The sequence below is a fragment of the Oncorhynchus mykiss genome, chromosome 23, assembly GCF_013265735.2.
Source record: "Oncorhynchus mykiss isolate Arlee chromosome 23, USDA_OmykA_1.1, whole genome shotgun sequence".
NCBI classification, from domain to species: domain Eukaryota; kingdom Metazoa; phylum Chordata; class Actinopteri; order Salmoniformes; family Salmonidae; genus Oncorhynchus; species Oncorhynchus mykiss.
In genome coordinates this window covers 28,858,919-28,884,324 of record NC_048587.1, presented here as the reverse complement: position 1 = coordinate 28,884,324, position 25,406 = coordinate 28,858,919, and the positions used below count along the sequence as shown (strand labels likewise).

General features: G+C 41.2%; 1 pseudogene; it reads left to right on the top strand.

The window, feature by feature from the left end:
* The first annotated feature begins 5,897 nt into the window (after nt 1–5,897).
* LOC110503100 lies at nt 5,898–25,147 on the top strand (annotated as a pseudogene).
* The last annotated feature ends 259 nt before the right edge of the window (nt 25,148–25,406 follow it).

Genomic DNA, 25,406 nt, shown 5'->3' with positions numbered 1-25,406 from the left:
CAACATGGACCAACATCCCTGTGGAATGTTTCTGACACCTTGTAGAATTCCCCAAAGAATTCGGGGTGTTCTGGAGGCAATGGGGGATCCGAGTCGGTACGACATGGGTGTACCTATACAGTACCAGTCAAAAGTTTGGGCACACCTACTCATTCAAGGGTGTTTCTTTATTTTCACTATGTTTACATCAAAACTATTAAGTAACACATATGGAATCATGTAGAAACCAAAAAAAGTGTTAAACGAATGAAAATACATTTTATATTTAAGATGCTTCAAAGTAGGCACCCTTTGCCTTAATGACAGCTTTGTACACTCTTGGCATTCTCTCAACCAGCTTCACCTGGAATGCTTTTCCAACAGTCTTGGAGTTTCAGTCCAACTTATCCCAAACCAACTCAATTGGGTTGAGGTCGGGTGATTGGGGAGGCCAGGTCATCTGCTACAGCACTCCATCACTCTCCTTCTTGGTCAAATAGCCTGGACGTGTGTTGTGTCTTTGTCCTGTTGAAAAACAAATGATAGTCCCACTAAGCGTTAGATCGTGAAAAAGATGGGTAGAGTCAAAGTGTGTCCACACTTAACGAAAGGTCAGCATGGGTCAACTGAATGTCGCATGGTATGCGTTCGCCGTAAAGCCTTTTCGTCTGCATGTTGAACGAGTGGAACGGTAGATTACTGAATCAAACGCGCCAACTAAACTGACTTTTTTGGGATATAAAGGACTTTACAGACTGATTGGGTTGTGGTTAAAACCTCTTTGGGCTAGGTGGGTAGAGACAATGTGGGAGACATGCTAGCGTCCCACCTAGCCCAACATCCGGTGAAATTGCAGAGCGCGAAATTCAAAATACAAAAATCGTAATATTAAACATTAATAAAAAGACATGTGTTGTACATCGTTTAAAAGCTTAACTTCTTGTTAATACAACCGCGTTGTCCGATTTCAAAAAGGCTTTACGGCGAACGCATACCATGCGATTATCTAAGGACAGCGCCCCGCCGACAAAAGGACTAAAACATTTTTCAAACCAGCAGAGGCATCACAAAAATCAGAAATAGCGATAAAATAAATCACTTACCTTTGAAGATCTTCCTCTGTTTGCAATCCCAAGGGTCCCAGCTACACAACAAATTGTTGTTTTGTTCAATAAAGTCTGATTCAGTAATCTACCGTTCCACTCGTTCAACATGCAGACAAAATAATCCCAAAAGTTACTGGTAAACTTAATCCAAAAAAGTCAAACAACATTTCTAGTCAATCAGGTACCCTAATATGTAAATAAACGATACAATTTTAGACGGAATGTAGTATGTTCAATACCGGAGATAAATAACGAAGTGCAAGACTAGAGTCCTAATGAGAGACACCTTGAAAAAGTACAGCTACTTGCTCATTTTTTTAAAAACAAGCCTGAAACTCTTTCTAAAGATTGTTGACATCTAGTGGAGGCCATGGGAACTGCAATCTGGGAGGAATTATTTTGAATATCCCATAGACAAGCATTGGAATGGCCTGTGACCTCAAAAAAATAAAAAGATTCTGGATGGATTCTCCTCGGATTTTTGCCTGCCATATCAGTTCTGTTATACTCACATACATTATTTTAACAGTTTTAGAAACCTCAGAGTGTTTTCTATTCAATGCTACTAATTATATGCATATCCTAGCTTCTGAGTAACCGGCAGTTAACTTTGGGCACGTCAGGTATCCGAACTTCCGAATACTGCCCCCTAGCCCAAAGAGGTGTTAATGGCTTGGTTTTCTTAATCTGAACAAGTCGCAGTCTGAGGATGTCGCTATCAAAGCCTTGTGAATCATGTGCATTGTGGAACTACTGTATGTATCCCATCTGTGTCTTTGCAAGCAGTGAAAAAACAATTTACTTATCTGCCACAGTGCACATTAGTCGTATGCATTATATTCTATGTATAGAGAACTATGTGTGTCTTTTGTAATTTCCCGAGGAGGGAGCTACCTTCTATTTTCTGGAATGTGATGCAGAAACAGAGGTTCTCCATCGACACACTTCCCCCCGAGGTGAAGGCCCCGTTCCCCTCTGACCCTATCATCCCTCTCCTCACTAAAACCACCAAAGAGTTCCAGTGAGTAACACCTCTCCCAATTAGCTACATTAGGACCTTCCTTTGACCTTGTGTAACAGTGAGTAGCCTACCTTTAATCCCCTCTTATGATCACCATGACCTTTGATTTGCTAAGACAATGATCTATTGATGTATTCTTTCCACGGTGTTGCAGGGAAGACATATAGAGCGAGCCACAATCTTAGGGGACTGGAGGGATGTGTGGGATTTCTACCTGACTACCTTTGACTAATGGCTTTTCAAATTATTCATGTTGTCTTTTTGTTTTATGTTGTGGCTATTCCCAAAGATACATTACTAATTTCATAATATTCTAAATCCTTTGGTTTACATTAGTTCCATTTCTTAAATTATTGATATTTGCAGCACCTGTTTCTCTATTGTGAATTCTCTTAAGATGGAAAGCATACAGAACAGCACGTACTCGTTCTGGAAAGTGTTATTAATGAGGAAACCAACAGTGCGTAATGTAAGAGTAAAAAAAGTGTAATCCATACTGCTCATAACGGTGCAAGCCTTGTTTTTTTTGGCGTCATAAGAGAATAGTTCAACACACATATGTTCTCCCTGCCAAACAAGTCCAGGGTTTGGCACTAGCAGGTGCCCTTTGTGAGAAAACAATTAGAGTTGTCATTAAAAAGCCCTTAAATAAAACCATATAAGAGTGGGAAACCCTCTTTTCCTCCTATCTTAGAAGCTAATGGCCCATTTAACACAATAGAGGATTCTGGAGTCAACTCAAAATGTGTGAATGCTGTTTTCGATGCTTTACTCTGCACTGTAAGTATATGTAAGTACATGTAAGTACATGACATTTCTAGGGAAAAGGATATCGTATGGTAAAATAAACAAATCAAATCGTATTCAGAATTTTTTCCCTGAAAGTTCTTTCTGAAACTAGCAGCATTTGGGTCATTTTCACCCGATTTAAAGGTTAACTCATGTTTGTTTATGTTCTTTTAGACCCAAGACATCCAGAAATAAGTGTTGAAGGGAATCATTAGCAGCTAATTGAGAGAATGGAAAGGGTGAATGCTGTATTCAATTTACACCTCTACTACCATGTACTGTTAATATGATGTCTGTTGCTACACTGCAGCAACTGTTTACCATACATACAGCATTGCTTATGTGTACTTAAAGGAAAATTCCACCCAAAAACTATATTTTGGTATTTGTTATGTTAGTCCATTGTTGATATAGTCCCAAAATGTTTTGCATGTCAGCAATCAAGTTTTCAAGATATATGAAAGTATCTTGAAAACTTGATTGCTGACATGCAAAACATGTTGGGACTATATCATCTATGGACTAATGAAACAAATACCAAAATATCGGTTTTGGGTAGAGGTTTCCACAATCATACAAATTAAATGAAGTCCAAAGTTAGCAACAGGTGTCGACTAACAGTGAAATGTTTACCGCCCTTCCCAACAATGCAGAAAGAAAGAAAATAGAGAAATAATAGAAAAGCATTAATAGATAAACATGAGTAATGACAACTTGGTAATACACAAGGGGTACCAGTACTGAGTCAATGTGCAGGGGTACGAGGTAAATGAGGTAGATATGTATATATAATTAGGAACAAAGTGACAATAAACAGTAGCAGCAGCGAATGTGATGAATTAAAAAAGTTAGTGCAAAAAGGGTCAAAGCAAATAGTTACCCAAATAGCTACCCAGACTATTTAGCAGTCTTATGGCTTGGGGGTAGAAGCTGTTCCGGATCCTGTTGGTTCCAGACTTGGTGCATCGATACTGCTTGGCATGCGGTAGCAGAGAGTGCAGTCTATGACTTGATTGGCTGGAGTCTTTGACAATTTTTAGGGCCTTCCTCTGACACAGCCTCATGGAGAGGTCCTGGCGCCTAATAGAGAGGTCCTGGATTGCAGGAAGCTCGGCCCCAGTGATGTACTGTACAGTGCGCACTACCCTGTGTAGCGCCTTGTGGTCGGATGCCAAGCAGTTGCCATACCAATCAGCGATGCAGCCAGTCGAGATGCTCTCAATAGTGTAGCTGTGTAACTTTTTGAGGATCTGAGGGTCCACGCCAAATGTTTTCTGCTTCCTGATGGAAGAGGTGTTGTCATGTCCTAATCACGACTGTGTTGGTGTGTTTGGACCACGATAGAGCCTTAGTGATGTGGACAGCGAGCAAATTTAAGCTCTCGACCCACTCCACTACAGCCCCGTCGATGTGAATGGGGGCGTGCTCGACCCTCTGTTTCCTGTAGTTCACGATCAGCTCCTTTGTCTTTCTGATGTGGTATGCAAATTGGAGTGGGTCCAGGGGACTGGGATGATGATGTTAATGTGAGCCATGAGCCTTTCAAAGCATATAACGGTGGGGTGACACTAATTTAGAAAGGTTACCTTGTCATTCTTGGGCACAGGGACTATAGTAGTCTGCTTGAAACATGTAGGTATTACAGACTGGATCAGGGGGAGGTTGAAAATGTCAGTGACGACACTTACCACTTAGTCAGTACATGCTCAGAGTACGCGTCCTTGTAATATTTAGGCATCTAATTAAATACAATTTTTAAAAACATTTTTGCCATTTTTCATTGTCACATTGTGCCAGTTTGGGGTGGTCTAAATAATTAAATATAATGTCTCATTTGGCTGACTGTATACATTTTAATTTCCTCCTTTCACTGAAAACACAACAAATAGTTATGATGTTCAAGATGTTCAAGTCCAAGCTCTCGATGAGCTACTCAAGGACATTCAGAGACTTGTCCCGAAGCCACTCCTGCGCTGTCTTGGCTGTGTGCTTAGGGTCATTGTCCTGTTGTAAGGTGAACTTTTGCCCCATCTGAAATCCTAAGCGCTCTAGAGGTTTTTATCAAGGATCTCACTGTACTTTGCTCCATTCATCTTTTCCCTCGATCCTGGCTATTCTCCCAGTCCCTGCCTCTGAAAAACTGGGCGGCCAGCTCTAAGAAGAGTCTTGGTGGTTCCAATCTTCTACCATGTAAGAATGATCGAGGCCACTGTATATTTGGGAACCTTCAATGCTGCAGAATTTTTTTCTGACCCTTCCCCAGATCTGTGAACACAATCCTGTCTCGGAGCTCTACGGTCATTTCCTTTGACCTGATGGCTTGACTTTATCTCTGATATACACTGTCAACTGTGGAACCTTAAATAGACAGGTTTGTGCCCATCCAAATTATGTCCACTTAATTGAATTTACCACAGGTGGACTCCAATCAAGTTGTAGAAACATCACAAGGATGATCAATGGAAACAAGATGCATCTGAGTTCAATTTAGAGTCTCATAGCAAAGGGTCTGAAAACTTATGTAAATAAGGTATCTGTTTTTTTATTTTTAATACATTTGCATCTACATCTGTTTTTGTTTTGTCGTTATGGAACATTGTGTGTAGATTGATGAGGATAAAAATTAATTTAATACATTTTAGAATAGGACTGTAACGTAACAAAATGTGGAAAAAGTGAAGGGGTCTGAATACTTTCTGAATTCTTTCTTAGTTTTTCCTCTCTCCCTGCTTGTCCATTCCACGTTTTTGATGATAGAGCTCCCTCTTGTGTGCCATACCTCATATGAACAGTTCAAAGTGCTAATGCAGTGCTACAGAAGGTGAGCCTCCCCAGTTATTCTCTCACTGTGACTACCCTCAGTGGAACAGCTCTGTGAGTCAGAGCCAAAACTCAAAACAGAGCACCACGCCTCCATATGAAGTGTGACCGTAAAGAGACACATGTTATGGGGAGAGAAGGATATTGCACAATCATTCCTCATTCTAAAGATGGAAATTATTATGGATCTGGATCAGACCAAAGACTGTGGGTTACTCTCTTCCTCTTCACGGAAATCTTCATGCTTCCATATTGGCAGTTATTTTTCCCAATCCATTATTTTGTCCTCTCTTCTCCTCCTCAGGTTCTCTTTATGCCAGTTCCCATTTATCCTGTCAACAATGGTGAAGAGAACCATCTTCCAGAGGGACTCAGAACAGCAGATGATCTGCATGGCCAGAGTGAGACACACAGCCTAGTGTCTTCTGTCAACTTTCCTTTATCATCGACACCGTTGACTCTGAGCTGTGCATAAACTGAGATGACCTGCTTTCATATTTTAAAAAAAAATCTGTATGTGTTTTTCCAGCAAAGCTTGGTGAACAAGGTCTCCCGCAGGCAGAGAGTGGACATGAACCTGCTGTTCCTCAACATCAAGGTACGACGGGCCCAGCTACTCAACGACTCACTGGATGAGGTAAGACCTAACACACCAAGCCTGGGTGGCCCAAGCGTTTTGTATGGTCGAGACATTGTTGAGACGCTGTCCTCTGTAAAAAAAATATTTCCCACTCAGTATGCTCTTCTTTATGAAGTTGTCTGGTCCCATGAACACTATAACTGTCTGACAGCTTATTCAGCACTCTGCCTTCTAATGGTGATACATAACACTAAAGCACAGAGCCATTAGTGGGCCCATTCCCCCCCCCCCCCTAATGCCCATCTGGTCTTTTGCTCTAGAAAGTATTCTGTCACCATGGCTTGATTTGAAAAACCTGCCCGGATGTAAAACGTGTCACCCCTCCTCCCCCTCCTCTCCAACCCCCTGTCCAGCTGAGCAGGAAGAAAGTGGACCTAAAGAAAAAGCTCAAGGTGACCTTCATAGGAGCGACAGGGCTCGACATGGAAGGCCTCACCAAGGAGTGGTTCCTGCTGCTGCTTCAGTAGATTATTCACACTGACTATGGTGAGTCAGGAGGGTAAAGAGTCCCTCTTGGATGCACATTTGCTGTTTTAAAGATAATTACCACATTTCGTCATTCATGGGGCAGAGAGAACATTTTACAGTTGTAAAGCTAGTTTCCTGCAGTTATACAAGTTTGTCATGGGGCCGTGAGACAAATTGCAGTTTCAATTCTTATTTCTTGCAATTATACACATTTTGCCATGGCTAATCAAAACTTACAAAGAATCCATATATTTCCTAAAACCCATGCAAGATTTTTCAAATGTTTCTCTCTCTCATTTTAGATACTATATGCAATGCAATGGAAAGTAAATCAGCTTTAATTGAAATCTCAGCAGAATTCAAATACTAGCCATTACGCCACACTCACACTACCAATAAAAACACAATAACTGTGAGTGTGCTTGTGGCTTTTGGAGGCAAAGAGTCGCTCTTTCTCCTTCACTCACAGTCCTCCAAGCTGAGTTATTATTTTCATAGATACATTTTCAGAAGTGCGGGCTGCTTGCCTAGGCTTAATGAAAACTGTGGCCCACTCATTAAAACTGCTTTTTTTTGTACCAGAAAGTTCATGTCAGCTTTTCATAGCCGAGCTGTGAAAGGCACAATAATGTTTCATGTTTGAAGGTCAGTGTTTAAATCTGGTTAAGGAATGCTGCTGAATGCTTCTGGGAATGTTTTCAGTCTACTTTTAGAAAACTACTATATAAAATATTATCAGAGTAGTCATTGAATAGACGTTTGTGTTACATTAGGCCTATGGAGGGGTTTTCCCAGTCGCATTTATGCCCTTTCACTGGATTAAATATCAAAATTGTTTTTTTTTTCAGGCATGTTTACCTACTTGAAGGATTCCTGTTGTCATTGGTTCAGCAGCTGGAAGTGTGACAACTACTCTTGAGTTTCAATTGGTTGGGACTGTATCCTTTCATTCCCAACCTAGGAATTACTGTGTCAACGTTTTCAGATATACAGCAATCTGCACCACACACACACACAACAGATGAGGCAGTGCTTGAAAACCACACTGGAGAAACATATATTTTAATGTATTTTTGATGCTATAAATCTGTCTAACCATCCAATATGTGCTTATTATCTATCGATATTTCATAGGACTTATGTCAACCACTTTTGCGAGACATGAACAATAACAGAATATTCATGAGATAAGACATGATATTTCCTGCGATTAATAAGTGAGAGATACAAAAAAGTACAATTTCAAACCACTGAACATAACATCCTAACCCTCCAAAGATAAAGCTGATCTGGACTGCTCGTCTGTCTGCATATTAGGAAGGCAGTGGCCACATAATCATTATATTGACCCAATCATTCACATGTAATGTCATTGTAAGCCAACGTAATCTGACATAACTTTCCTAGGGTTGTCCTCTAGGCTTGGGCGGTATCCAGATTGTCATACCTTCATACCAACCTTGTGCCATACCAAGATATATTCGGTAATACCAGAACTGAACACAAGGGGCATTATTTTAAAACCCTACTGAGCCTTTGTAATCCTAAGGTTAGCAATATTATGTAAACAAGTACATTTAAAATCCCATAGAAAATGCTAACGAGCGCATTGTGAACATTTTATACAGTCTCTGACCTAAACTATTTGCAAGACAAACATCCAAGCTCGTAAAGTTATACAAGTAACTCAAAAATGCTACTCACAGTTTGCTTCATGCACAAAACAAATATTAGACAGCATAGGTCCCCAGATCCTCAAAAAGTTCTACAGCTGTACCATCGAGAACATCCTGACCGGTTGCATCACCGCCTAGTATGGCAACTGCTCAGCATCTGACCGTAAGGCGCTACCGTGGGTAGTGCATACAGTCCAGTACATCACTGGTGCCAAGCTTCCTGCCATCCAGGACCTATGTACTAGGCGGTGTGTCACGGATCCCTCCAAAACTTTCATCACGCACACCTGTCCCCTATTCCCACTGATTAGTATTTGTATATATGTGCCCTTTGGTTTCCATTGGGGTTCGATTATTGTTACAATGTCCGTTGGTGCGTGTGCGTATCTGTGCTGTGTGTTTAGGGATTTTTGCACTTGTGAATTACGCAGATGATTACGGGTCTCATCCCGTGTGTTAATCATTGTGCCCTTGTGTTATTTATTTTAGGTACTCCTCACTCTTTTGTTTGGGTTGTGTTTTGTTATGTGTTTTTTTGTTTGGTTTTCGTCCCCGTTCCTTTACACGGCACGCCGTAATTGGGTGTAATATAAAAAACTATTATCCATTCCTGCGCCTGTCTCCCGAATCATTCATACCAACATGACACCGTGTCAGAGGAAGGCCCCAAAAGTGATCAAAGACTTCAGTCACCCAAGTCAGACTGATCTCTCTGCTACCGCACGATAAGCGGTATCGGAGCGCCAAGTCTAGGTCCAAAAGGCACCTTAAACAGCTTCTACCCACAAGCCATAAGACTGCTGAACAATTAATCCCCCTTTGTTTTTACACTGCTGTTACTTGCTGTTTATTATCTATGCATAGTCACTTTACCCCTTCCTACAATTAATTAATGAAACATTTATTTGTGTCAAATCTCCAATTGTCCACCCAATCACAAGTTCAAACAGGTGCTATTAATACAGGTAACGAGTGGAGGACAGAGGAGCCTCTTAAAGAAGAAGTTACAGGTCTGCGAGAGCCAGAAATCTTGCTTGTTTGTAGGTGACCAAATATTTATTTTCCACCAGGCCTCTCTCATCTTTTTAAGTGGGAGAACTTGCACAATTGGTGGCTGACTAAATATTTTTTTTGCCCCACTGTACATAAATACATACATACATACATAGACTACGGTTCAAAAGTTTGGGGTCACTTAGACATTTCCTTGTTTTTGAAAGAAAAGCACATTTTTTTGTCCAATAAAATAACATCAAATTGATCAGAAATACAGTGTAGACATTGTTAACGTTATAAATGACTATTGTAGCAGGAAACGGCACATTTTTTATGGAATATCTACATAGGTGTACAGAGGCCCATTATCAGCAACCATCTCCCCTGTGTTCCAATGGCACGTTGTGTTAGCTAATCCAAGTTTATAATTTTAAAAGTCTAATTGATCATTAGAAAACCCTTTTGCAATTATGTTAGCACAGCTGAAAACTGGTGTTCTGGTTAAAGAAGCAATACAACTGGCCTTCTTTAGACCAGTTGAGTATCTGGAGCATCAGCATTTGTGGGTTCGATTACAGGCTCAAAATGGCCAGAAACAAAAACCTTTCTTCTGAAACTCGTCAGTCTATTCTTGTTCTGAGAAATAGCTATTCCATGCGAGAAATTGCCAAGAAACTGAAGATCTGGTACAACGCTGTGTACTACTCCCTTCACAGAACAGAGCAAACTGGCTCTAACCAGAATAGAAAGACAATTGGGAGGCCCCGATGTACAACTGAGCAAGAGGACAAGTACATTAGAGTGTCTAGTTTGAGAAACAGACGCCTCACAAGTCCTCAACTGGCAGTTTCATTAAATAGTACCCGCAAAACACCAGTCTCAGCATCAACAGTGAAATGGTGGCTCCGGGATGCTGGCCTTCTAGGCAGAGTTGTAAAGAAAAAGCCATAACTCAGACTGGCCAATAAAAAGAAAAGATAAAGATGGGCAAAACAACACAGACACTGGACAGAGGAACTCTGCCTGGAAGGCCAGCATCCCGGAGTCGCCTCTTCACTGTTGACATTGAGACTGATTTGTTGTACTATTTAATGTTGTAACTATTTACAACATTATGTAATTATGTAACTATGTCTATGTAACTATTTAATAAAGTTGCCATTGTCACTGAGTGATTAGCAAACCAAATGCACAACTACAGAGCATTTAGCAATTTTTACAGAGTTAATGTAGTAATAAGACACACTACATGGCCAAAAGTATGAGGACACCTGCTCGTCGAACATCTAATTCCAAAATCATAGGCATTAATATGGAGCTGCTGCCCCCTTTTCTGCTATCATAGCCTCCACTCTTCTGGGAAGGCTTTCCACTAGATGTTGGAACATTGCTCTGGGGACATGCTTCTATTCAGCCTCAAGAGCATTAGTGAGGGCAGGCACTGATGTTGGCCGATTAGGCCTGGCTCGCAATCTGCGTTCCAATTCATCCCAAAGGTGTTCGGTGGGGTTAAGGTCAGGGCTCTGCGGGCCAGTCAAGTTTTTACACACCGATCTAGACAAAACATTTCTGTATGGACCTCGCTTTGAGCATGGGGGCATTGTCATGCTGAAACAGGAATGGGCTTTCCCCAAACTGTTGCCATAAAGTTGGAAGCACAGAATTGTGTAGAATGTCATTGTATGCTGTAGCGTTAATATTTCCCTTCACTGAAACTAAGGGGCCTAGCCTGAACCATGAAAAACAGCCCCAGACCATTATTCCTCCTCCACCAAACTTTACAATTGGCACTATGCATTGGGGCAGGTAGCATTCTCCTGGCATCTGCCAAACCCATATTTGTCCTGTCGGACTGCCAGATAGTGAAGCGTGATTCATCACTCCAGAGAACGCGTTTCCACTGCCTCTAGAGTGAGCTTTACACCACTCCAGCCGATGCTTGGCATCGCGCATGGTGATGTTAGGCTTGTGTGTGGCTACTCGGCCATGGAAACCTATGTCATGAAGCTCCCGACAAACAGTTATTGTGCTGACATTGCTTCCAGAGAAAGTTTGGAACTTGGCAGTGAGTGTTGCAACCTAAGACAGACGTTTCTACACGCTGCAGCACTCGGCGGTCCCGTTCTGTGAGCTTGTGTGGCCTACCATTTTGTGGCTGAGCTGTTGTTGCTCCTAGACGTTTCCACTTCACAATAACAGCACTTACAGGTGACTGGGGCAGTGCTAGCAGGGCAGAAATCTGACCAACTGACTTGTTGGAAAGGTGGCATCCTGTGACGGTGCCACCTTGAAAGTCACTGAGCTCTTCAGTAAGGGCCATTCTACTGCCAATGTGTGTCTATGGAGATTGCATGGCTGTGTGCCTGATGATTTTATACACCTGTCAACAAGGGGTGTGGCTGAAATAGCTGAATCCACTCATTTAAAGGGGTGTCCACATACTTTTGATATTTTAGTGTATCATAATGTAACTAGATAACCTGGCACGTGCTGCACAACAGTGAGTGACTCACAAGGCTATGTTCTTTCCTCGTTGTGTGCTTGTAAACACATACCATGTGACTGGGGACTACTGGTAATATTCATAATGAAAAATGATGTGACAGGTGAAATGAAACACGATCTTCTTTATCTCCTAACATATTGCACAAGTTCACAGCTGGTATTTACTTAAAAAGTAGATACAAATTTTCTAATTTATTACAAAACTTAAAATAAAAAGTTTCAGCGGTACTGACTGTATTGAAAAACCATCCTGTGGCTATTTCCAAATACCCCGGTACACGGTATACCAACCAAGCCTTTTGTCCTCACTTGACCCACTGTACCTTCCTATTTATCTACGAGCTAGATTCTATCTAGGTTAAGTCCATTCATCTGACTCTTGTTTTTTAGTTAACATAACATATTTAGGTAACATTGTAAACAGCCTGTTGATAGTCCTTTGTCTGTAAAGCCTTTCCTGGAGTACTCATGACTTACAAACTTTGACCTCATATAACAATACATTATTTTATAGGGTTGTCCTATCGACTTGATCTACCTGTCTACCTGGTTGCACTGCCTGAAGAAGACTTACTGTCGATACAAAAAATGTAATCCATGGGTGTGGATTTAGTGCTGTTAGGACTGATCACGAGGGACCGCAGCGCCAACACAGAAACCACTGTGCTGCGATTGGTCGGCCCGGTGTGCGTCTGCCTTCTAGTGGGATGTCACAATCAATCAATCAAATGTATTTTATGAAGCCCTTTTTAAAATCAGCAGTTTTCACAAAGTGCTTTACAGATGCCCAGCCTAAAACCCCCCAAAACAAGCAATACAGATGCAGAAGCACAGTTGCTAGGAAAAACTCCCTAGGAAGGCTGGAACCTGTCCTTTTCTTGTTGTACCTGGTGGAAATGTAAAAGGATAGTGTACAATTTTGTCATTCAGAGTCAGATTAATTTATGGATACCATTTTTATGTCTCTGCTTGCAATTTCAAGGAAGTTGAAGGTAGTTTTGCAAGCCATTGCTAACTGGCATTAGCACAATGACTGGTAGGTTATGGGAACAGCTCCTATAGACTTCCAGTCATTGCTCTAACACTAGTTAGCAACTTCTTTCAAACTGCACGCAGAGACATAAATGGTATCCATAAGTTCATCTGACTCTGGGGAAGTAGGAAAGATTTTGAAACTTTCCCCTCAGTAGTTGGAATCATATCAAACATTTTGAGTGAGTTGACCTCTCAGCCCTCTGAAAAGCATTCTGTCAACATCTTGTCCAGTTTATAGTGTTTTCTTTAGTGCAGCACCTCTGTTCATTAACTGCCATAGGGTGTCATTTAATTCAAGTAAATTACATGAGTGTGTTTTCAAGAGATGGCAATAGAAGGTGGTAAATAAATAGAGGGAATATGTTTTCCCTTGTGTGTGTTTCAAGGGAGTGATGTATTACTACATTAGGAAGTTGATCATATCCAGTTTATTCCTACCTGCAGGTGAGCTGAGGCTTGTCAAAGCTCTGTGTTATGTTACAGTTACGTTTTGCACAGTGCAGAGACTGTGCACGCAGCATGCCGTTCTTACTTTGTGCATGTTGCTTGGAATTTGTACACGTTGCAATAGTGTTGTGAGGAAATTGAGCCTGCTTTCTAACGCACTGCATCTCAGTACTTGAGGCGTCGCTAAAGACACCCTGGTTCAAATCCAGGCTGTATCACAACCGGCCATGATTGGGAGTCCCATAGGGCGGCGCACAATTGGCCCAGCGTCATTCGGGTTTGGCCGGTGTAGGCCGTCATTGTAAATAAGAATTTGTTCTTAACTGACTTGCCTATTTAAATAAAAGTTAAATATATATATATTTAAAAACACTTCCAATGAGCTGGATAGAGACATGTTGCAAAATGAGACAACAAGAACAAGGAGAGATTCAGAGGAGAGATATTTGGACGGAGAGAGAAAGTGAGAGGGAGAGAAATATAGAGACAGTTGAAGGCAGCCGGTTGTCCTGGCATTACCTCTCTGATTGCCCTGGGTTCAGAGACGCAATGTCAAGAAGTCAGTCTGTCAGCTCCTGTACTGATATAGCTTGGCACGCGACTGTACCACTCTCTCAAAGCACATGATACATCACATTTATGTGTGATACATTATGTTCCCTATAGCCTACTATTATGTCTTTGCCCTCAAACTCCACGAAAGAAAGACGTGTGAATCTCCTTCCCTTTGTGTTGCCTAACATTGTAAAGTGAGAATCTGATTCTTATGTAAGGCCAAGAATCAACCATTGAAATAATCAATGACATTGAGTTGTGTAGTAGGTGGTGGTGTATTCCCTTCGCTACAGAAACCCTGTTTAATTTCCAATGGTCTTTAAACGTGTGTAAGTGTGCACAAAAGTGTGTGTGTGTGTGTGTGTGTGTGTGTGTGTGTGTGTGTGTGTGTGTGTGTGTGTGTGTGTGTTCGTTAGAGCGTTGTGTGTGTCTGAGCAGTTTGCATGCATGTGTACTTATGTGTTTGTACTCTTGAATCAAGGCACACACTCTACCTGCAGTTACACATTATAAAGGGATCTGTGTGCTATTCCTATGAAATACAGCCAAAGTGGCTCTCTCATACGGAGACCATATGGAGACTAGACAGCTGGGAAAATGTTCCGTCTGTGTGTACGTGCAAGGTTGCATGCGTTACTGCTTGTGTCTGTGTGCATCCATGAGTGTGCGTGTGAGTGCCTGTGTGTGTGTGTGTGTGTGTGTGTGTGTGTGTGTGTGTTGGTGTTGGAGAATTAATGGACTAAATGTTCTGTTCACCTCCTGGGTTTTGTAGGAAAGGGGCGGTGGCTGACGTAGACCGAACACACACAGTAACGCAATATAGTAATTTGCTCTGTCCTGGTGTAGTTCAGAAACACTGTGCAGAAACACAGCCTCTGTGTGTTTACTGAGCATTAGCCCAAACATTCACAGTCGTATGGTACCGTACATTATGTTTAAATTTCCTGTGTTATTGTGTTGCCCTAATATATTCATTTTCACTGAGTTATGTGCAGTGATTTCAAATTTTGTCTTGGCATTGTTAGATGGCTCAGGATAATGGATTTTTGACATAAGACACTGGTCCTGCTTTGGTAAAAACCAATCACCTAAAATGGTCTAAACTGTCTGTGAATCAGTGTATTGTCCTTAACTCTGTGCGTCAGCTCATGGGTCTCGCTGTGTACATCAGCATTTGCCTGGACATCTAGTTCCCTCCATACTGCTACAACAAGCTCTTGACTCCACACATCGTGCCAAGTGACCAGAATACTCCTGCCAGCATGGCAACCACTACGCCGGGCGACCTGCATCAGGTTATTCCAGTTCGTCTTCTACGATTGCTTCATCTCAAGCACAGCATTTAGAGTAATACGCTTTCTCTGAGGATAGGCATCCTCATTAGAATAGGTCAATTAGCCTGCAGACCAGTGTGGGTTTTAGGGGGTTAAAGTGAGGATCACAATACCCCAGTTAACCAGCAGGGGGACCAACCATTCAGCTTTCTGTCTTTACTCCCAAACGTTTTCCTCTGGACTGGATCCAAACTCTGAAAGTCCTCTGAATAAATGACCATTTTCATTCAATCTGTCCAATGTGAATCAACTCTCAGGTCACCATTGCTGACATTGTTTTGTTTGTTGGTATAAGAGTTTTGTTTTAATTGTTAAACTGTACCAGATTCCTGCCTCTTTTTTAAATGTATATTTTGGCTTTGTTCGTAGTTACATAAGAGTGAGGCATTTTTCTCTCCCCTATCTGTCCTAAAAGAAAACATGTTAATAACACTGGCATACTCTAAGTGCCACAGTAATTCTGCACTGGCTCCCTTGGGGTGTGACAGGCAGGCACAGCCATGACACTGTACGACCGATCAGAAATCGTGCCCTCACCTTATGTAATTAATTTGCAGTTGGGCTAAATAAGAAGACGGTTAAAAGTTGTTTGCAGTAGTTCAAACAGAAGCTTGGTAACATAATGCGCACATTCATGCAGGCACACATAGTAGTACATCACCCGTGTGCATTCTGTTGACAGTAAGCAATAAAAGTGACACACAGTATTTTCCATTTCTGAACCTGGCAAATGGGTTTGGAGAGCTGCTCAGCTATAAAGGCAATTGGAGGAAGACTTCTAGCTGACCTTCCAGGTTATTTTTTTTTTACCTCAGTTTATTTTGTAAATATTTTCTTAATTCAATTTCTTGAACTGTATTGTTGTTTAATAGGCGTCCCGCCAGCGGGACACCAGTCGACAACATCCGGGCTTCATAAAATCAGAAATAGCGATTTAAATAAATCACTTACTTTTGAAAATCTTCCTCTGCTTGCAATCCCAAGGGTCCCAGCTACAACATTGTAGTTTTGTTATAAAATCCTTCTTTATATCCCAAAAAGTATGTTTAGTTGGCGCCATCGATTTCAGTAATTCACTCATTCAACATGCAGACAAAGGAGTCAAAAAAGCTACCACTAAACTTTGTTCAAACAAGTCAAACTACATTTATATTTAATCCTCAGGTATCCTAAAATATAAATAAACTATAATATTTCAAACGGAAAGAAGTATATTCAATTGAAAAGTAAAATTAGTTAGTAAGTGCGCACCAAAAGACAGATTTTGAACTGGGAGTCTTTGTACAAAAACTCCTAATTCTTGCTTGTTTTTGAAGAAACAAGCCTGAAACAATGAACAAAGACTGTTGACATCTAGTGGAAGCCATAGGAATTGCATTCTGGGAGCTGGAATTACATAGAACCCATAGCTTTCCATTATAAGAGCCTGGGAGCTCAAACAAATAATCTGTTTGGTTTTTCTTTGGAATTTCACCTGCCATATCAATTGTGTTATAGTCTAAGACATTATTTTAACATTTCTAGAAGCTTCCATGTGTTTTCTATCAAATGCTACCAATTATATGCATATCCTGGCTTCTGGGCCTGAGTAACACTATCCAATGCTACCAATTATATGCATATCCTGGCTTCTGGGCCTGAGTAATAGGCAGTTTACTTTGGGCACGTCAGTCAGTCAGGAAAATAGACCCTAGATCTAAGAAGTTATTTAGGGCTTTTAAGTAAGCATTCCACTGTAAATTCTACAACTGTAGATCTAAAATGTGATTTGATTTGATCTCCTTTCCTATTTATTACCTGTGCAAGGGCAACAGTGCACCAGGGGGCCGATTCCAACCCGAGTTAAGCATGCGTAAATGGAACATAATTACCTTTTTATGCACTTTTTCTTGCCATGCGTATTCTGACTTTGAATTTAAGCATGAGAATAGCATTCTCTTCACCCGCGATTCGTTTGGGTTGTAGATCTAATAAATGAAGGTGTGGCAGAGGTGTCTACAGATACACCGTATTCTGTACTTGACTTAATTCCCTAATAATTCCACCACCTTTATACATCAGGAAACAGTGAGTAAGGTCTATCAAACATACCAGTTCCAAGTGGAAAAAGCATCTACTTTCAGTTAGAAATAACACCATTCTCCAAGCACTGTAACTTACAACTTGATTAGTGCTATTAATAAGAACTAGGTAAATTAATAATCCATTTTGATAAGGGAATTGTAAATACATGGAGATTTCAAGGTAGTTACAGTTAAATGGCTGTGTTTGACAGTGGGGATGGTGTGTTCAGGGTGATGAGCTGTGTTGCTTTTACGCCAAACATAACGTTTTGCATTGTTGGTTTCATCTGACCAGAGCACCTTCTTCCACATGTTTGGTGTGTCTCCCAGGTGGCTTGTGGCAAACTTTAAACGACACTTTTTATGGATATCTTTAAGAAATGGCTTTCTTCTTGCCACTCTTCCATAAAGGCCAGATTTGTGCAATATACGACTGATTGTTGTCCTATGGACCACCTGGGAGACACACCAAACATGTGGAAGAAGGTGCTCTGGTCAGATGAAACCAAAAGTGAACTTTTTGGCAACAATGCAAAACGTTATGTTTGGCGTAAAAGCAACACAGCTGAACACACCATCCCCACTGTCAAACATGGTGGTGGCAGCATCATGGTTTGGGCCTGCTTTTCTTCAGCAGGGACAGGGAAGATGGTTAAAATTGATGGGAAGATGGATGGAGCCAAATACAGGACCATTCTGGAAGAAAACCTGATGGAGTCTGCAAAAGACCTGAGACTGGGACGGAGATTTGTCTTCCAACAAGACAATGATCCAAAACATAAAGCAAAATCTACAATGGAATGGTTCAAAAATAAACATATCCAGGTGTTAGAATGGCCAAGTCAAAGTCCAGACCTGAATCCAATCGAGAATCTGTGGAAAGAACTGAAAACTGCTGTTCACAAATGCTCTCCATCCAACCTCACTGAGCTCGAGCTGTTTTGCAAGGAGGAATGAGAAAAAATGTCAGTCTCTCGATGTGCAAAACTGATAGAGACCCAAGCGACTTACAGCTGTAATCGCAGCAAAGGGTGGCGCTACAAAGTATTAACTTAAGGGAGCTGAATAATTTTACACGCCCAATTTTTCAGTTTTTGATTTGTTAAAAAAGTTTGAAATATCCAATAAATGTCGTTCCACTTCATGATTGTGTCCCACTTGTTGTTGATTCTTCACAAAAAAATACAGTTTTATATCTTTATGTTTGAAGCCTGAAATGTGGCAAAAGGTCGCAAAGTTCAAGGGTGCCGAATACTTTCGCAAGGCACTGTAAATGACAGTGAAAAGAAGGAAGCCTGTACAGAATAAAAAATATTCCAAAACATGCATCTTGTTTGCAATGAGGCACTAAAGTTATACTGCAAAAAATGTGGCAATGAAATTTATTTTTCGTCCTTAATACAAAGCATTATGTTTGGGGCAAGTCCAACACAACACTACTGGGTTTCGCTTTTCATATTTTCAAGCGTATTGATGGCTGCATCATGTTATAGGTATGCTTGTCATTGGCAAGAACTAGGGAGTTTTTTAGGATAAAAAAAATGAATAGAGCTAAGCACAGGCAGTGTCACAGAGGAAAACCTGGTTCAGTATGCTTTCCAACAGACACTGGGAGACAAATCCACCTTTCAGCAGGACAATAACCTTAAAGGCAAGGCCAAATATACACTGGAGTTACTTACAAAGACAACATTGAATGTTCCAGAGTGACCTAGTTACAGTTTTGACTTAAATCTGCTTGATAATCTATGGCAAGTATTGCATTTTTCTGTCTAGCAACGATCAGCAACCAACTTGACAGTACTTGGAAAACCTTAAAAATAAAAAATGGGTAAATATTGTACAATTCAGGTGTGCAAAGTTCTTAGATACTTACCCAGAAAGACACAGTTGTAATCACTGCCTAATCTGATTCTAACATGAATTGACTCAGGAGGTTGAATACCTATCTAATCAAAACATATTAGTGTTTTATTTCCCATTAATAAATAATTACAACTAAATACATTTTAATCCCACTTTGTAATAACAACATGTGGAAAAAGTCAAGGGGTGTGAATGCTTTCCGTTGGCAATGTCTAAGAGTTCTGAACTCTTACCTGGGCGAGGCCTTGATTTTCATCATTGGATGTGAACCTTAATCTCAGTATTGGAACAACAATAACAAATCAACTGACTGTGAATATGTCATTATTGTGATTTTAGACAGCCTGGGAGTGTCTTTATTTACATTTCTATGCCTTGTCTGCATTAGTAAGGTAAGAATGTATGAGGTCAAATTCAGTCAGCACTCTTTTATCGATCTATCACCACTTGTCATGAGTTAAGTTGTCACACCTCTGAAATTTTATGATACTGAGATAAAGATCTTTGTAATGTGCATTTTGGCCTCTGAGTCAAGGCCTAGGGTTTCATGGCCTTTCACTATTTTACTGGGTGAAGTGTCTTTCACTCTTACTGAGGCAGAGGTTCAGTATACTCACTGAACCGTATTCAGTTCACACACACCATCATCCATTACCCCTCTAAAAAACAGCTTCTATATGCTATATCCTTCACTTACCCGCTGAGTTAAACACCAGAGCAAATACATTATCTATACCCCTGGTTACTGATTACAGTAGGCTATTTTTAAGCCCACATGTTTACCGTAAGCGAATGTTGACCATTAACTAATATAAGCTTTGGCCTTTCACAGGAAATTCACTCTCTTTTTTTAAAGATAATGAGTGTGTGATTGTATCTAGGTTTTCCAAGAGGAGCTTGTCGTGGTCAAGTCCTATAACCTGAAACCTGGAGGTGACAAGATCCTAGTCAACAAACAGAACGGATGATCTCCGCAAGTGTAGTTCCCACCGTGAAGCATGGAGGAAGAGGTGTTATTGTGTGGGGGTGCTTTGCTGGTGACACTGTCAGTGATTTTTTTAGAATTCAAGGCACACTAAACGAGCATGAATACCACGGCATTATGCAGATACACCATCCCATCTGGTTTGCACTTAGTGGGACTATCATTTACTATCATTTTAGTAGGCTAAAATATGAGAGGTAAACATACAGGGGCCACAGGATGTGCTTTGTTTTGTTCCATCCCATCTCTAACACAGCTTATTCAACGAATCAAATGGTCATGGTTGTCTATTTAAAACATGATACATGTTTCGTACTGTACATGATTCCATATGTATTATTTAATAGTTTTGATGTCTTCTCTATTACTCTACAATGTAGAAAAAAAGTAAACATAAAGAAAAACCCTTGAATGAGTAGGTGTGTCCAAACTTTTGACTGGTATTGTATATATATTCACACATACATACAGTCGGGAACATGCGGCAAATCTGTCAGTGAACAGCGTGTAGACAATACAGGCCTTTGGCAATATTTCAAATAAAATCGCTGAAAACAAAGGTTGGAAAGCAAATGGCTCCTGCAGGAAAGAGAAGACGCTAATCTGTATGCTGTAGGCTACCAAAATATCTGATCAACTTCCAAATATTGAGTGAGATAGGCTTTTGGCACAAATGTTTCGGCCATCTCCGGCGATTGAGCATATCATTGGTCGAGTCAGTGAACCTGAAAAGCATGTTTAGGACTATAATTTCCTCCTCATATTGTAGCCTATAATATGTGCGTCTCCACAATGCTAGGCCTAGGCTGTTGATGGATTCAAGACAAGGGCCTTTTTATTGATCTCAGATTCTCAGTTTGTCAGTGTCAAAGTAGCCTGTATATTCTGCCAGGTCCAGTCATGTACTTAGAATTGCATGCGTTTATAAAATGATTTTTTTTCCAGATCCTAGGCTACAAAACATTTTCCTCAACCCTACTGCAATGATATGCATGCAATGCTTTAATATAAGAGCCAATTTATGGAGGGTGTGACACTAACATATCCTCCGGAGGCACGCAAATCCTCCGGAGGCACGCAAATTTTGTAACAATGCGGAAGGCTCTGTATAGCTCCGCATTGACATGATTGGTTGCTGGTAGGTGGTGGTGGGAGGTCCTGTATAAACACAAACTCACTTCCTTGACAACTTCCTTCACAACAGCTCTGCTGAATGCACTGACTACTGCAGAGGCCGTATCACCGTAAATGCTGCACGCATGGCCAATGCAGACGTCGGAATGACAATGCAGCGCCTTTTAAGGTGATTTTATTTCTCATGCGTTCTTGTACCTCAGAGCTCACCAGGTCACCCCACTCCAGCTCACTTTTTGTTCCAGTACCTCCCGATTTACAAATTGGCATATACTAAATAATATGTGCGAAATTAGTTTTAATATAGAATGGGCCATTATCATGCACCTGTCTGAAACAGGGGCATGGTAAAAAAAAAAGATCATATGCACTTGAATAGCAAATGGAGGACACTTTTCCCGTGGTTCATTTTCATGCCAGCCAGGTAGGCTACCCCAGCTGTAAAGCGAAGCAATGTGCTTAATATTAGGTAAGTTGATAAATCAATACAGGAGGCCTAGTGATTAGAAAGCTGAACAGATCATCCGATTTTTAATAGAGGCCATCAAAACTCTGTTTTCTCACGCGATTGCATAGACTATAGAAATGTTCAGCAACTGGAACACTTATTTCATTCCATGCATCAACCAGCTATGAGGAGCTGGCTGTCGCTGTGCAACAGGTTATCCGATTTCACTAAAACTCAATGCCAGAGCTCTCATTAAGTGTTTCATTTGATTTTCAAAACTATTTGCATTGATGTCAGAGTGATTAGAGGGACAATAGAGCGCTGAGTACTGGCCATTAGCAACTGGCAAATTTGGTATGCTACTAATGACCATCAAAGGCATCAGAGAACTATTTTGGAGAAGCCTATTTACCGTGACTCAATCATCACTGGAATTTGACTGTGGTCATGACACCGGACTGCCGGTGTGGAGGTAATAAGGTCACAGTAACAGCCCTAGGCACACCTTGTGTTGTGGTTATGCAGCTGCTGAGACTTGAGGAGGTGGAAATCCTGGTATGTGGGACTCCAGAGCCGGGCATGAGCGCCCTGCAGAAAGTAGCTCAGTATGAGGGCTACAGCAAATCTGACCTTACAGTACGGTAAGTGTCATGCACATAAAACTCCCAGTGCTAATCTATACAACTGTTCATTATTGTTCAATCTTTCACCTGGCAAACATCCCCAGATCCTCCCCTCACCTTGCCGTGTGTCACTTTCTGACCTTAGTTCTGTTGTTATGTCTTTGTTTAGTATGGTCAGGGCGTGAGTTGGGTGGGTTGTCTATGTTCCTTTTTTTATGATTTGGGATTTCTGTGTTTGGCCTGGTATGGTTCTCAATCAGAGGCAGCTGTCAATCGTTGTCCCTGATTGAGAACCATACTTAAGTAGCCTGGTTTCACTTTTGAGTTGTGGGTGATTATCTTTCGTTTTAGTTTGTTTCACTTTGTTATTTTGTATTTTGTAGTGTTCAGTTTTACATATTAAAATGGACACTTACCACGCTGCAAATTGGTCCGATCTCTCTTACTCCTCGTCAGAAGAAGAGGACGAGTGTTACACCGTGGAGTACCACAAAGCCTTTAGCAACAAGCCATTATGACAGACCCATTATGCTATAGGGTCTTTCACTCTGTTGGAGAAACCTAGAGCTGAACTCTATACCACCTCCACTCTGCCGACTGTCCAGTCAGTGCAGTTGTTGCCCCACCATAACTCATCTCGGCCAACCTGTGCCACTTTACAGCTGCATGCGTTTCCGGTCCCTTTCAGGCCTGTTTTACTCTAGCTGCACTCACTCCCCTTCCCCCTTGGGGGACCAATCACTTGCTTTAATTTGAAAGTCAACCTTAGCATAGCTCTTCATTTGACCTTTCCTATTACACAAGTCTATGCATTCACTTTTCCTATTACCTGAGTCAATGCAGTGTCATGCAACATAACTCAACTTCTCAAGGAGCTGTACACTCTTAGAAAAAAATGAGCTATCTAGAACCTAAAAGGGTTCTTCGGCTGTCCCCATAGGATAACCATTTGAAGGACCCCTTTCCACAGACGGTTCTACATGGATCCCAAAAGAGTTCTACCTGGAACCAAAAAGGGTTCTTCTATGGGGACAGCTGTAGAACCCTTTTGGGACCCTTTTTTGTAAGAGTGTAGTTCACTCTCAATTTCATGCAATCGTGAGTGATGTTACAACAGCCGTCTAAATGTAGGTCTTGACTTGCTGCCATAACAGAATAGTCACGTTGGCTGTGTTTTACATTGCCTGTCTGGAATTATTTATTGACACCACCTGTTTGTGTATGTGTTTAGCCATTTCTGGGACGTGGTACTGGCCTTCCCCTTGGAGCTGCAGAAGAAGCTGCTCCACTTCGCCACAGGAAGTGACCGTGTCCCCGTGGGAGGGTTGGTTGACCTCAACTTCAAGATCGCCAAGATCGACGTGTCCACTGACTGGTACTATATTCATCTCATCACTCATTGCCTCTTACTCTCATATATATCCAACAATATAATTTAGAACAATATCCAAACACAAAATAAACATTATAGACTAACATTGACTAACAATACTGTTCAAGGAGGGAAACAAGGTACAGCATACTATGGGGAATTGCACTCTCAAGGCTTTGGTTGAAGGATCTGCAATCACGCCTGACAAGGCCAATGAAATCCATGCCTCGCTGGAAGCCCTGTCTTCCACAGATGACAAGCTTGAGACTCTGATTCATTCCTTTCATTTAATATCGCTCTTCACTGAGCCCAGGAACGGGTGGTAGGGGGCCAAACAGTATAGTCATAATGCTACGCTCCTTTTATGTCAGTCAACTTCGGTACAACATACTATGGGGAAATGTAATCGCGCCCCAAGCCGACCCCAACGGATGCTAAATGAAATGGCCCTTGGCACACCAGCCAGACCTGACCCTGCCAGATGAGGCAGTCTGGGTATTGTGCAGATGGCGTGCTGCCTAGTGACTTTACCCTGTCCTAACCGTAAGCACACTGTGTGCTAAACTGGGAGCAGTGACATCCAAGCGATTAAAACCTCACAAAAGTGTGTGATGATGCCCAACTCGCAGTAGCACAAATATCTCCTATAGTCAACCCTTTGACAAACCCATCCTGAAATGGAAACACCACCCACATCCTGTATTAGGAGGAAACTCACAAGAAAAATAATTTCAAACATCTTTCACTTGTCTGCAAGACAATAATATTCAATTGTCCTATTGTCAAGGTAATCATTCACAAAGTCCTTTAAAAGTGACCAGCTCTTCCATACTGGTATCAGTCCCACATAGATAACTATTAGAAATTATGTTCTGACAGTCTGTCGGTAGTGAGGAATTATTCTTCCCTTCCACTGGTTGCACTTCACCAGGGATCTTTTATCATTTCAGGTACAGTCAAGGGATATTGCTGCAGCCTCAGACGATAGATTCTCAACCTGTAACGAAGGAAACAAAACAGTGAAAGTAACATGTCCTGGTTTCAAGAGATATTGATATTTCACATAGATTTCCCTAAGATTTCCCTTTTTTACATTTCACCTAGAAATCCCTAATATGACGACTGCGGTATACAACATAGAAGCTTATCAGGTTCTGATCACCTTACTATGCCTCTTCACCCAAGATTGAGTCCTAATTGCTAATCAATCAGCTCTTTATTCTCCAGGCTCCGCTTTGTCATCAAAATGGACAACCTTGAAATGAGTGACATGTCTCCATTGTGATTTTCCCTGGACTTTTACTGTGGACCTCGTTATCAGCAAAACTTGATAATTACCTTCCCATTTTGGCCCTAATGTCTCTGTCATATGTATATATATATTTATATTTAAAAAAAATATATATTTTTTTTTACCATCACCCACTGTCCTGTCACTACGTCATGTCCCCGTTCTGGAGTTATTCCCCATTAGAGAGTTTTATGCAATAGTTAAGCATTTTGTCGCTCAAAGTGAACATCTGCTTTTCTCAAATCTAACATGC